Genomic DNA, 13696 nt, shown 5'->3' with positions numbered 1-13696 from the left:
ACATGGCATAGTACCTCATAAATGCGGAGGGGAAAACCACCGCTGAACATTTTTCCTGATGGTCTCGCCTGGATTCAAAGCCAGGCGTTCAGCGTCATAGGCGGACATGCTAACCTCTGCGCTACGGTGGCCTCCGAGCGTACTGTGTGAAAGACTAAAATCTAAAGTCAGTGAGATTATTGAGCTCTATCAATGCGGTCTCAGACCTGGTAAATCCACCATATATTCACACTGTGCCATATCCTGGAAAAAACCCTAGAATGACAAATCAACCCTACCATCTCGTTCAAAGATATTTCAAGTCATGTCTAAGTTTGGTATCCCTGCAAAATTAATAAAACTCTGCAGGATGACACTTGCTGACAAACGCTCCTCAGTAAGAATAGGAAAGAATTACTCCGAACCATTCAATACCAAACGAGGTTTCAGACAAGGAGACAGATTAATACTCTGCTAGAGAAGATTATGCGAGATGCTGATGTGAAAAAAATGGCACATTATACCCAAGACAACACATGTTTCTCATCTATGCCATCATATGTCGCAGCCTTTGAAAGAATCCAAAAGGGAATCATTGAAAATGGGTCGGGCAGTAAATGGAGATAAGACAAAATGGATGGTTTCAACTCCCAAAACGCCTTGTACAACCGAGCAGATAAAGTAAATGGAGAAAGTTAGGAATCACAACTTTGAGATAGTCAGTAACGTTATCTACCTCGGCAACGCCGTACCCGAAATGAATGACATCAGTTTTGAGATAAAGAAAAATCCTGGCAAGCAGATGCTCCTTTGGATTGTGTAAGCAGTTTAGATTCAAGGCTGCCTCTCGATAGACGAAGATCACACCGTACAAGACACTGGTACGGCGTATTGTTATATGGTTCCGAGGTATGGGTGAAATCAGACGAGACAATGCTTGAAATGTTTGAGTGACAGATTCTTCGTATTGATGGAGAGTATCGGCGTCGTATGAACCATGAAAGCTGTATGACGAAGTTAGCATAGTTAAACGCATCGAAATACAACGGTTGCATTGGCTAGGTTCATTTTTCGGAATGAGTGAAGAAGCTCCTGTGATGAAGTCTTTTGAAGGCGATCATAATGGTACACGCAAACCGGGACGCCCAAGTGCCTAATGGAAAGATCAAGCGGTAAGAGTCACCTTGAAACTTGGCGTCAGAGATTTTTGTAAGAGCACAGAAGATCGAGACACTTGGAACGCTATTCTAGGTTCGGCTAATGGGACAAATGATCTGTCATAGCCAATTGAAGTAAAGCATAATTTTTCAAAATTTTTTGAAATAAATTTTAACAAATTTTTTGCAAACATTTTCTATGGAAAAAAATTAAAACAAGCTTATTTATAAAAGCAAAATATTGGGTTGCCCAAAAAGTAATTGCGGATTTTTCATATAGTCGGCGTTGACAAATTTTTTCACAGCTTGTGACTCTGTAATTGTATTCTTTCTTCTGTCAGTTATCAGCTGTTACTTTTAGCTTGCTTTAGAAAAAAGTATAAAAAAAGTATATTTGATTAAAGTTCATTCTAAGTTTTATTAAAAATGCATTTACTTTCTTTTAAAAAATCCGCAATTACTTTTTGGGCAACCCAATAATTTAAAACTTTATATTATACGAATTAAATTTTAACAACATTTCTTAGAAATAAAATGTTGTCAAAGTTTTTAATAGGAATACATAAAACTTTGATTAAGGCTTATGGCTATACCCGTGGTAAATTTCAATACTAACCACATTTGTATCATTATGCTTATGCAATTTAATTAAATTACATTTCATATTCATACGAGTACTTGTCCCCATATTCCACTTATTGCATTGCACAAATGGCATTTCAGATTTTTAATTATGCTAATAATACCTCGAAATCACTCACTGTCACTTGTGAGCATAACGATTTTATTTCAACGAAACGTAATGAAACGATAGCAAGGCAATCATAATTTTCATTATTTTTATGAGCCATTCAAATCTCATTCTTTTTCTCAAAACAACCTACACTCGCACATACTTGGCACTTCCGTAGGAATTTAGTAGTAATTCACGTACAAGTCTTGTTTCTGCGTGTGTGTGTGTGTGTGTGTGTGCGTGTGCGTGGGGGTATTTATGCATTTTTATTACAACTCTTCCAGTCCATTAAGAGTTTCTATAAAAAGCTAGAAAAGAAAGCAAAAATATTAACTTAAATATCACATTACACACACTTGTTTGGTCATTAACATTATTGTTGTTTTAGCCATCTGCCAAAGGACTTGAGTTTGTCCATGTGTGTTTGTGGGTTAGTGTGCGAATGTATTCATGCCGGTGTGCTTTTAAATTGTATTTGGACACGTTTTGCCAATGCACGCACACACACACACACACTTATATGTGGTTATAAAGATTTGCCAAAGGAATTGCTCTTCAACGTTGGCCAACCGACAAGTATCGGTCTCGTATGGACTCTTTTGGTGCTGCCACTTTAAATGCCACTAATGCTATTAAGCCACAACAACACCAACAACAATGGCAATAATGAGAGTAAACAATAAAATTGCACATTTTCCCTCAATCGCTCTCATACTCGATGTGACAAAAGGAAAAGTGCACAGTGGCTATATTAAGATTAAAATTTAAAAATTTTTAAAACTCTAATCTTTTACGAAAACAAAAATTGACAAAAATTTAAAAATAAACAATTAATGTGCCAAATTCGAGCGGTGCAGATAGTTTAGTACTCTTCACCAACCTTATTAATGGAAATTGAGCAATAACATACCGTGTATCTATTGGGTTGCCCAAAAAGTAATTGCGGATTTTTTAAAAGAAAGTAAATGCATTTTTAATAAAACTTAGAATGAACTTTAATCAAATATACTTTTTTTACACTTTTTTCTAAAGTAACAGCTGATAACTGACAAAAGAAAGAATGCAATTACAGAGTCACAAGCTGTGAAAAAATTTGTCAACGCCGACTATATGAAAAATCCGCAATTACTTGTTGGGCAACCCAATAATTTTGAACCGATGTTGATGGATTTAGTTTTCAGATAGGTAATAAAACAATCCATACCAAATTTCGAGAAAATCTGTTTAAACTTGTTATTACTAAGGCTCCATTAGTGTTAACACGGTGATGTATATGTATGGGAGCTATATATTAATTTGAAACGACTTCGATAAGGTTATAGTAGGTTGAAGAGGTCATACACCTAAGCCAATAATGGGCTTGTTGTGTGCTATAAATACAAAAAGGTTACATCGAATAAAAATTAAGTCAGGAATTCCGTGCTGCTTACACAATCTTTAATTGTTTTCCATTCCACGCCTGGTATTATGTCCCCACCTTAGTGCCGGTGTCTGTTAGCCGCGAAAGCCAAGCAATGACATAGGAAATGCGTCAACGTCTTATGATCTTCTCTACATTCCCTAAACATGCTATTACTTACTTTTCTTACTTTGATCTTACTTACGCCTTGATCTTCTGCGCTCATTCTAAAATCTCTGACACCAAGTTTCGAGGTATCTCCACTTGATCTTTCCATCGGGCTTTTGGTCTTCCCGGTTTGCGTGTACCACCGTGTTTGCCTTCAAAAGACTTCTTTGCTGGAGCTTCTTCATCCATTCTGTCAATATGACCCAGCCAACGCAGCCGTTGTGTTTTGATGCGTGTAACTATGCTATCGTCGTCATACAGCCCTTGGTTCATACGTCGCCTATATCATCCATTAACGCGAACTGGTCCATATATATTACAAAGAATCTTTCTCTCAAATACTTCAAACACTGTCTCATCTGCTTTCATTTGTACCCATGCCTCAGAACCATATAGCATCACGGGTAGTATCAGTGTCTTGTATAGTGTAATCTTCGTCTGTCGAGAGGTAAACTGGGCTAAACGAGGCTAAAATGCTTACTTAATCCAAAGTAGCATCTGTTTGCCAGTGTTATTCTTCGCTTTATCGCAAAACTGGTGTCGTTCGTTTCGGTTACGAGGTAGAAAAAGTTGCTGACTATTTCCAAGTTGAGGTTCCCAACTACCTCCATTTTCATTATCTGCTCGGTTGTGCAAGGCTTTTTGGGAGATGAAACCATTCATTTCGTCTTATCTCCATTTACTGCCAGACCCATATTCACAGAATCTCTTTCGATTCTTTCAAAGGCTGCAGTTACTACTTCCGGTGACCGACCTATGATGTTGATGTCGTCGGCATAGGCGAGTAGTATATGTTCTATTGTGATTAGTGTGCCATATCTATTCACATCTGCATCTCGTATAATCGTATTCCTCTGTAGTTGGCACATTCTATCTTCTCTCCTTTCTTGTGTACGGGACATAGTATGCTGAGGTTCCAATCATCGGGAATGGGTTATACGCCTTATCAGTGTGTCGCCTCCGGTCTTGAATAGTTCAGAGGGTAACCCGTCGGATCCTGCTGCCGCTTTGTTCTTTAGTCGGGTCACTGCTACTTGGACCTCATTCTGACTAGGAGGTAAAGATTCTATACCATCATCATTGATTGGTTCTGCGGTATCATCTTCGCCGCCAACGTCGGTCACTAACAGTTGGGTAAAATGTCCTCAGCATATCCTCAGCATGCTATCTGTGTCAGTTACCAGATTTTCTTCTTTGTCTTTCCAGGAGGATTGACCTGCACCAAAGCCATCTGTTTGATGTTTAGTTCTTTGGTAGAATTTCCGAACTTCATTACTGTCTCCTGTACATCTCAATTCGCTCACACTCACGTCTTTCTCTTCCGTTTTCTTTCTGCGGAATAGACGTTTCTCCTCTCTCCTTTTCTCCCGATCCTCTCCTTCAGCGTTGCTACTGGTTGCAGGGTCTCGATACTCTTTGTGAATACTTTTATGTTAAAATCGTTTACTACTAACTACCACGTTTTTTCCCCGGCGAAATATATCAGCTTCAACCCTTTACTAGACGTTATCTCGTGGAGGCAGAAAGATTTTAATATCATGGGCATGGGCACAAATAAGGCTTTTGTTGAAGAATGGCTTTTATGCGGATTGTGGCTAGCCTCTCATCCACCGGAGTGAAGCTGGAGACAAGGTGTTTCAGTCTCCAATTATCCACAAATCCACAGCGAAAATCATACCTCGTACTTCTCTAATACACACTGCCTTGTACTTCTCTAATACATCCGCCAGCGCGTATACTGCACCTTCTCTATAGAGGGAGAGCGGACATTCCAGATGCAGATCCACAAACACATGATATCACTTGCCGCACCGATTTTGCATAAGTGAGCTCGTAGTCCTGTGTGTTCTGTTATGATACCGAAGCTGCTTGCTTCCTTTCACAATCCGGAACCTCCCACAGGATTTTCGCCATCCTGCCGATCGTTTCGTTGTTCCTCAGTGCTCGTAGCCCACGCTCTTAACACAGACTGCGTCGACCCGAAAGGCTTCGGGTTAACCGAGATTGTTGACGGCAGTCCTCCGGCCTTCATGCCAAATTGTCCGCTTTTTCATTCCCCATTACACCGTTATGGCCCGCCACCTAAACGATGTGGAACGTGCCATTCCCTGAGAAGGCGTTAATATCCTTCTTACACTCCAAGATGGTTCGTGACTTTATCGTCCTGGTTGTTATTGCCCTTCTGGCCAGTTTACTGTCCGTAAAGATTGTCACATTCGACGTTCGGTAAGTTTAAGCAGTTCGCTGGATGACCTCATCTTTATCATGCGTTCCATGATTTTGAGTAGAAAGGACGCAAGGCTTATAGGCCCGTAGGCCTTTGGTGTCCCATAACTTGCCTTGCCGGGCTTGGGTATAAACACCACCCGTACCACCTGCCAGGCATTCAAAGTGTATGCAAGTCCTAGGCACGCTGTGGAAATTTATGCCAGATGTGGCAACAGTTAGTCCGCCTCCTTCTGTAGTATAGCGGGAAATATTTCTTCAGGTCCGGGTGACTTTTGTGGTTTGAAGTTCCTCAAGGCTTCCTTTTAACATGAATTCTTTAATCATAAGCCTTCAATCAACCTCATTATTCCAAGATTCCGGTTTCTCCATGCGTTCAGTCGTATCATGTGGAAAACTTCTGGCTCAATGGCTTCGTTAATAAGCAATATATGTTTTATTAGTCAGACAGAAATCCACACGTACTCCATACGTAGTCATCATTGCATCCGGAAAAAAATTACGGTTTGTTGCAGCTTATGAGCCGACGGCTGCATTGGGTCGTACTTCTACCGTGATCATCAAGACCGGCTCGTTACTGTGAATGGGAATCGCTACCGTTCAATGACAACAGAATACTTTTGGCCCCAATCGGATGATATGGACTTGGAGGACATGAGGTTTCAACAGGACGGTGCCACATGGCACACATCGAATGTCACAATCAATTTATTGGAAATCAAGTTTGGAGAACGTGGTATCTCACGAAATAGTCCAGCCAATTGACAGCTTCGGTCGATTTGACGCTGTTAGACTATTTCCTGTGGGACAACGTCAAGTCTATGGCCTATCAAAATCAAATAGGGTATTGATTGAGGCTCGTATGGTCTCAAGAAGCCATATCGAAGTATCGGTTTTTAAGGGGGACTTGGGTATTTGGTGTGGATATTGTAGGGCATAAGTGTTCTTCACGTACCACATTTCAGCCAAACCAGATGAAAATCTTGGGTTCTAGGGGCTCAAGAAGTCAGTTTATATGGGAGCTATATTAGATTAAAGACTAAATTGGACCATACTTATTACGGATGTTGGAAGTCGCAACTGAACACTTTGAACAATATGTCAGCCAAATCGAATTCCAATTGCGGCTTCCAGGGTCAAATCGGAAGATAGATATATGTGGAAGCTAAACATGAAACATACCTATTTGGCATGGTTGTTGGAAGTCGAAATAGAACATTTTGTGCACAATTTCAGTCAAATAGAATAACAATTGCGCTTCCAGGGGGTCAAGATTTCTAACTGGGAGTTCGGGTCATATGGGAGCCATATCTAAATCTGAGCAACTATGACCTATTTGCAATCCACAATCACCTACATCAATAAAAAGTATATATGCAAAATTTCAAGCGGATATATTTATTGGTTTGACCGCTATCGTTATTGTAAATTTCTATAAATACCAAAGTTTGCAAATTTTGCCCATGAACATTCCTTTAAAGAACAGGGGCACACTTTTCAAATACCCGATTCAAGTTTAAGCTCAATTATAAAGGGCCTCCTTTTTATAGCCCATCCCTTCTTTGAGGAGAAGTTTTTACATGGCATAGTGCCTCACAAATGTCGCCAGCATTGAGAGGGGATAACCATCGCTGAAAATTTTTTTGATGTTCTCGCCTGAATTCGAACCCAAGCGTCATAGGCGGACATGCTAACCTCTGCGCTACGGTGGCCTCCAAAGTTTGCAGTATCTTTTTCATTTATATATATTTATGTTTCATCATTCGTCCCACTGTGCCATTTCGTCTTATTAAATGTAACTACTAAATTGTATTGTTGTATGTATTTGTATCACCGTGCTGCGGGGAAAGTTCGCTTTCAGGTCCTTGGGGTTTTCAATGAATAAACAACGTCAACATGTGCACCTACACGCAGTAAGACGCGGACAAACTTCAGCTCTTATTTGTTCAAATGAACATTTGCTTCGATATGCCCAAGAATATCAACACTTGAGTGCTAAATAAATAGTCGCCGCACAATTCTTGACAACCATGAATTAAACGTGCCATTTTGCATAAAACTTGAATGTTGATGATTGCGATAAACGTAAAATAATTGACATGAAAGTTGAAGAATATACGCGTGTGAGGAAAATAAGAGATACAGAGAGATACCAATTAAAATGAAGAACCTTGTCATTCTTCATGGAGAAAAGTTTTAGAGGATCTATGGGTTCATCCCGGGTTTAGCGCATATTTGTGTAAGCAGTTTAGATTCAAGGTCACCTCCCAACAGACGAAGATTACACTATACAGGACACTGATACTACCCGTGCTGTTATATGGTTCTGAGGTATGGGTACTTGTGAAAACAGATGAGGCAGTGCCTGGAGTATTTGAGTGAAAGACTCTTCGTAAAATATATGTAGAATATAGTTAATGTAGAATATAGTCGACGTATGAACCACGAGCTGTATGCCGACGATAGCATAGTTACACGCATCAAACTACAACGGCAGCGTTGGATAGGTCATGTTGTCAGAATGGATGAAGAAGTTCCAGCAAAGAAGTCTTTTGAAGGAAAACACGGTGATTCACGCAAACCGGGAAGACCAAAAGCCCGATGGATCAAGTGGTGGGAGACACCTCGAAACTTGGTGTCAGAGATTTTAGAATGAGCGCAGATCTAGGCACTTGGAACGTTATTCGACGTTCGGCTAGATGATCAAATGTTCTGTCAAAGCCAAGTAAAGTAAGTAAGTACATCAGGTTACAGACCGATTTAGACCATACTTGGCACGGTTGATGGAGTCGTAAAAGAACATTTAATGCAAAATTTCTGCCAAATGGGAACAATCTCAAATCTTAATCTGAGCCGATATGGCCCATTTGCAATATCCAACGACCTACATCAATAAGAAGTATATATACTTATGTATATATAAAGATATCCTCTTAAAATATTTTAAGAGGATATCTTTATTCATTCGACCGCTATCGTGATTGTATTTGTACTATAAATATCAAAGTTTGCAGCGTCTTCTGCATTAGGATGAATGATGGACAGGTACATGAATTATGAACGATGGACAGATACATCATTCAATCCACTGTGCCATTGCGTCTTATTAAATATAACTACAAAATTGTATTGTTGTATGTATTTGTATCACCGTGCTGCGGGGAAAGTTCGCTTTCAGGTCTTTGGGAGTTTCCATGAATAAACAATGTCAACATATGCACCTACACGCAGTAAGACGCGAACGGACTTCACCGCTTATATGTTCAAGTGAACATTTGCTTCGATATGCCCTAAAATATCAACACTTGAGTGCTAAATAAATACTCATAGCACAATTCTTGACAACAATGAATTAAACGGTGCCATTTTGCATAAAACTTGAATGTCGATGATTGCGATAAACGTAAAATAATTGACACGAAAATTGAGGAATATACACGTGTGAGGAAAATAAGATATACAGAGTGATATCAATTAAAATGAAGAACCTTGTCATTCTCCATTGAGAGAAGTTTTAGAGGATTTATAGGTTCATCCCGTGTTTTGCGCATATTTGTAGCTAAACATTTCCCCGTTATGCTTACAGCAAAGAGGGCTGTGTTATCCAAATCTTAAAGTAGGCCTTAATGATTACCGAAGTTCTATTGATTTCCAATTGCAGTTCTGTGAATAGTCCAAGATTGCAAATTGGAAATTTGCCACGAACATTCCATTGAGCAACTAGGATCAAACTTATCGCATATCATTGATTGCTGTCCGATTCGAGTTAAAGTTTATAATTGCATGTAAGTGAGGTACCGAAGGGCAACACCTCTTCGCGGAGAAGATTTTTTATAGGTGCTTTGCCATAGTACCTCACAAATGCCACCAGCATAAGGAGAATATTAGCAACGCTTTAAATTTATATTTCTGATGTTCTCGCCAGGATTGTAACCCAGGCTCATGTCATGTCTCGTATCATCGTCATAGACGGACATTCTAACCTCTTCGTAATATGGCCCCCCAAAATAAAATCCTGGGTACATACCACACACTCACTCTTTCCCATTTCTCTCTTCTCCCTGCTGAATAGACGTTTCTCCTCCTCCTCCAAGGAGCACTTTCATCAAGCCCTTGCCGTTTGCCTTTGTTTACCTACAAAGAGATAAAGTGGAAAAAAATTGACAAATCCGATTCATGGTGGACTGTATATAAGATTCGGCCCGGCCAAACTTAGCGCGCTTTTAGTTGTTGAATATATCATTGCCTCCTTCGACCTCGCCTTCTGTAGTGGCATTGACACACAAAAGACTTATAAATGGTAATTTTTTAGCTATTATCTTTTTGGCAACACTTGTTTAAACAGCTCACCCACGTTTCTTGTTTTGTTTCACTGTCAAACATCTTCAGTTTGGTTTACAATCTAACCATGAGTCGTCTTACAAACAAACAACGCTTGCAAATTAATGAATTTTTGTGTAAATCCGTGCTCTGTTAAGAAAGTTAATCGTGCGTTTCTTCCATTTTATGGTCAGCTCATTTTTGGCTCAATGGGTACGTAAATGAGTAGAAATATCGATTTTGAAGTGAATATCAGCCAAAAGAATTGCAAAAGCTACCTATGCATCCAGAGAAAGTCACAGTTTGGTACGGTTTATAAGCTGTTGGCATCATTGGACCGTACTTCTTTAAAGATGAGGCGAATCGTAACGTAACTGTGAATGGTAAACGTTATCGTAGGATGATATTCAATTTTTTTTTTACCCAAAATGCACGAGTTTGACTTGCACGATATGTGGTTTCAACAAGATGGTGCGACATGCTACACAGCACGCGTAATAGTGGACTTATTATCGACAATCGGGACCGGTCAATTGGCCGCCTAGATCGTGTGATTTCAGGCCTTTGGACATTTTTTCGTGGGCCATGTCAAAGCTTATGTCTATACAGACAAGCAAGCTCCAATTGACGCATTGGAAGACAACATTGAAACACTTATTCTTGAGATACCGGTCGAAATGTTGGAAAAAGTATGCATGGCAGCTTTAGTCATATTTCCATTCTATTTCACGGCCTTTCCCATTTCATCCCACTTTCTATTAGATGGTTATGTCATCGCTGTTACACCCAACACTGAAAGACAGAGGTACATTCATTTTGTCAGTCTATTTGCAACACACCCAAATATTTATTTCCGACCCTTTAAAGTGTATATATTCTGGTTGTCACAATAATCTATGACGATCTAGAACAGGGAGCTGTGTTAGCATTCTCGACATCCGTACTGAGTATGATTTGATTTGACAATAGGCCATAAATGGCTTATAGACCAAAAAAAGGCGCATTTATTACCCGAATTTGCTAAAATTTGGGACAGTGATTTGTGTAAGCCCGCTCGAAATCCGTATATAGCTCCTATATAAACCGATCTCCCGATTTGACTTCTTGAGCCCCTGGAAGTCGCAATTTTTGTCAGATTTGGCTGAAGTTATGAAAATTATGCCCTAGAACTTAATTTATTTTATATAAATTTTTAGCAGAATCCATCCGGTCCGGCTGAACTTAGCACGCTTTTACTTGTTTTTATATAAAAATCAATCCAATTGGGATATTTCAAAAACTTTATTATAAACTTGAAGTACTATCAAAAAATTATGGCCACTCCGGGCACGGTTGCATCTGCCAAAACTTTGAACCAAATTTTCGATGACTTGGCCACACATTTCAGCCGAAACGAAGGCTATTTGCCGTTCAATGTTGGCTCTAAGCTCTTCCAACATCGTCGGCTTGCTTGTAAATATAACCAATGACTTGATGTAGCCCAAAGAAAATAGTCCACAGGCGTCAAATCGCAAAAAGGAGGTGGACAGTCGGCAGGGCTTTTTCTTGAGATGCACCGTACACCGTATGGCCACTCCGGGCACGGTTGCATCTGCCAAAACTTTGAACCCAATTTTCGATGACTCAGCCACACATTTCAGCGAAACGATTGCTATTTCCCGTTCAATGTTGGCACGAACAAGGTGGACAATCGACAGGACTTTTTCTTGAGATAACGCTCATCAGATTTACTCTTCAATAAATCGATTGTAACGTGTTCTGTGTGGTTTGTGGCATTGTCCTGTTGAAATCACATGAAGTCGAGGTCCATATCTTCCAATCCAGGCCAAAAATAATCAGTGAGCATGGTGTGGTTGTATTGTCCTTTCACCGTAGCGTGACGATTGGCATCGTTGACAAAAAGTATGGCCCAATAGCGCCGCCGGCATGCAAACTTAACCAAAGAGTTATATTTTGTAATGAAGTGTTGATTCGTAGGGCACATGTAAATTTTCACCTGACCAATAGTGCATGTTTTTCTTTTTGTCGAACCCATTGAGTCAAAAATGAGAAATGGAGTTAACGCTTTTAAAGCAGCGTTCACCGACTCCTATTTTCAGTAGTAAATTTTTATGATTTGCAGACGTTGTTCATTCGGATACTTTACCATGATGAGAACGTTGAGTTAACTGAACAAATTGACAATGAAAGTTCGGTGATTAGTGTATTACAAATTAAATTCAAAGTTGAAGGAGATGATATCCACTATGATTTTGATCCATATTGGACCACATTTAGACTTAACTGTCATATAGACAGATCCGATTTAGGAGTTTCCCCCAAAAGTCATATTTATTACCTGATTTTGTTGCGATTTTAAATACCGAGTTGTATTAGAGCATTCGATATTCTTTTCGAAATAAAAATATAGCTGTATCAGAAATCATGATCCACCAAGCCAGTCAAAGTGTTTTGAATAATAACGCACACTTGCTCAACTTTTATAAATTCTTTACTATGCCATTCATTGAAAAGAAAGCTTTGAATATGATCTCGAGCTAGAAGATGTTCGAAAAATCACGAAAAGATTTTAAGGATCAAAATAAAAGAGCACAAGCAGACAGAACAAACGAACCTGCCCGTCGCTGTACTCTAGGTCAATGCGGCCTAAGCACAAAAAGCGCTTGCAGTGACATTCAAAGAATGTCCAAAGTTCACAACAAAAAGAGATTGTGTAATTGACAAAGGTGTTGATGAAGAGAGATGGCGTATCAGAAATCATGATCCGCCAAGCCAGTCAAAGGGTTTTGAATAATAACATACACTTGCTCAACTTTTATAAGTTCTTTGCGATGCTATTCTTTAAATAGAAAGCATTAAATATGAACTCCAGCTAGAAGATGTTCGAAAAATCACGAAAAGATTTTAAAGACAAAAGAGCGCAAAAAGACAAACCTAGCAAACCGGTCCATCGCTGTGTTGCAGGTCATTGCACAAAAAGCACTTGCAGTGACATTCAAATAATGTGCAAACAAAGTGCACAACAAAAAGAGTTTGTTCGACGTTGATGTGTTTATTGTTCCTGGCATTGATGATTAGTTTTTGTCGGAATAGTATAAAGTAAGGCTTTCTTCTCTCTTACTAAGCCTTGTTTCAAAATAAATGCGTGCTCTACACCGTACTTAATAGTCTTTGGATACTTTAATCAATTTGACAAAGGTATTGATGAAGATACATGGCGTATCAGAAATCATGATCCACCAAGCCAGTCAAAGTGTTTTGAATAATAACTCGATTTTGTTCAACTTTTATAAGTTCTTGCTAAGCCATTCTATGAATAGAAAGCATTGAATATGATCTAAAGCTAGAAAACATTCGAAAAATCACGAAAATGCATTAAGTCTTACTTGTTTATTTTTTATTAATTATTTGGTTTCTTCAGTAAATTTTGTCAATATTTTATTAACAAAAACTGTCGTTCAAATAACATTTTTGCAGAAATTATAAATATTATTTTGAATTTTTAGTCACATTTCATTTGTTCAGAAATTTTTGATCAAAATTTATTCATGTCCTCTAGATCTTAATTTTGCAAAACGAACCCGAAATAATAAATTTCCCCCTTTTTCGAGCATCTCTATCTATATTTACGATAGGTATAATTTATTGCGATTCTATGAAGATAAATCCTAAAGTGAGTCAAACTTGTGTTAAACTTTATGAATATTAAATGCA

The sequence above is a fragment of the Stomoxys calcitrans genome, chromosome 2, assembly GCF_963082655.1.
Source record: "Stomoxys calcitrans chromosome 2, idStoCalc2.1, whole genome shotgun sequence".
Taxonomy (NCBI): Eukaryota; Metazoa; Arthropoda; class Insecta; order Diptera; family Muscidae; genus Stomoxys; species Stomoxys calcitrans.
Note: the sequence above shows the minus strand (reverse complement) of the source record.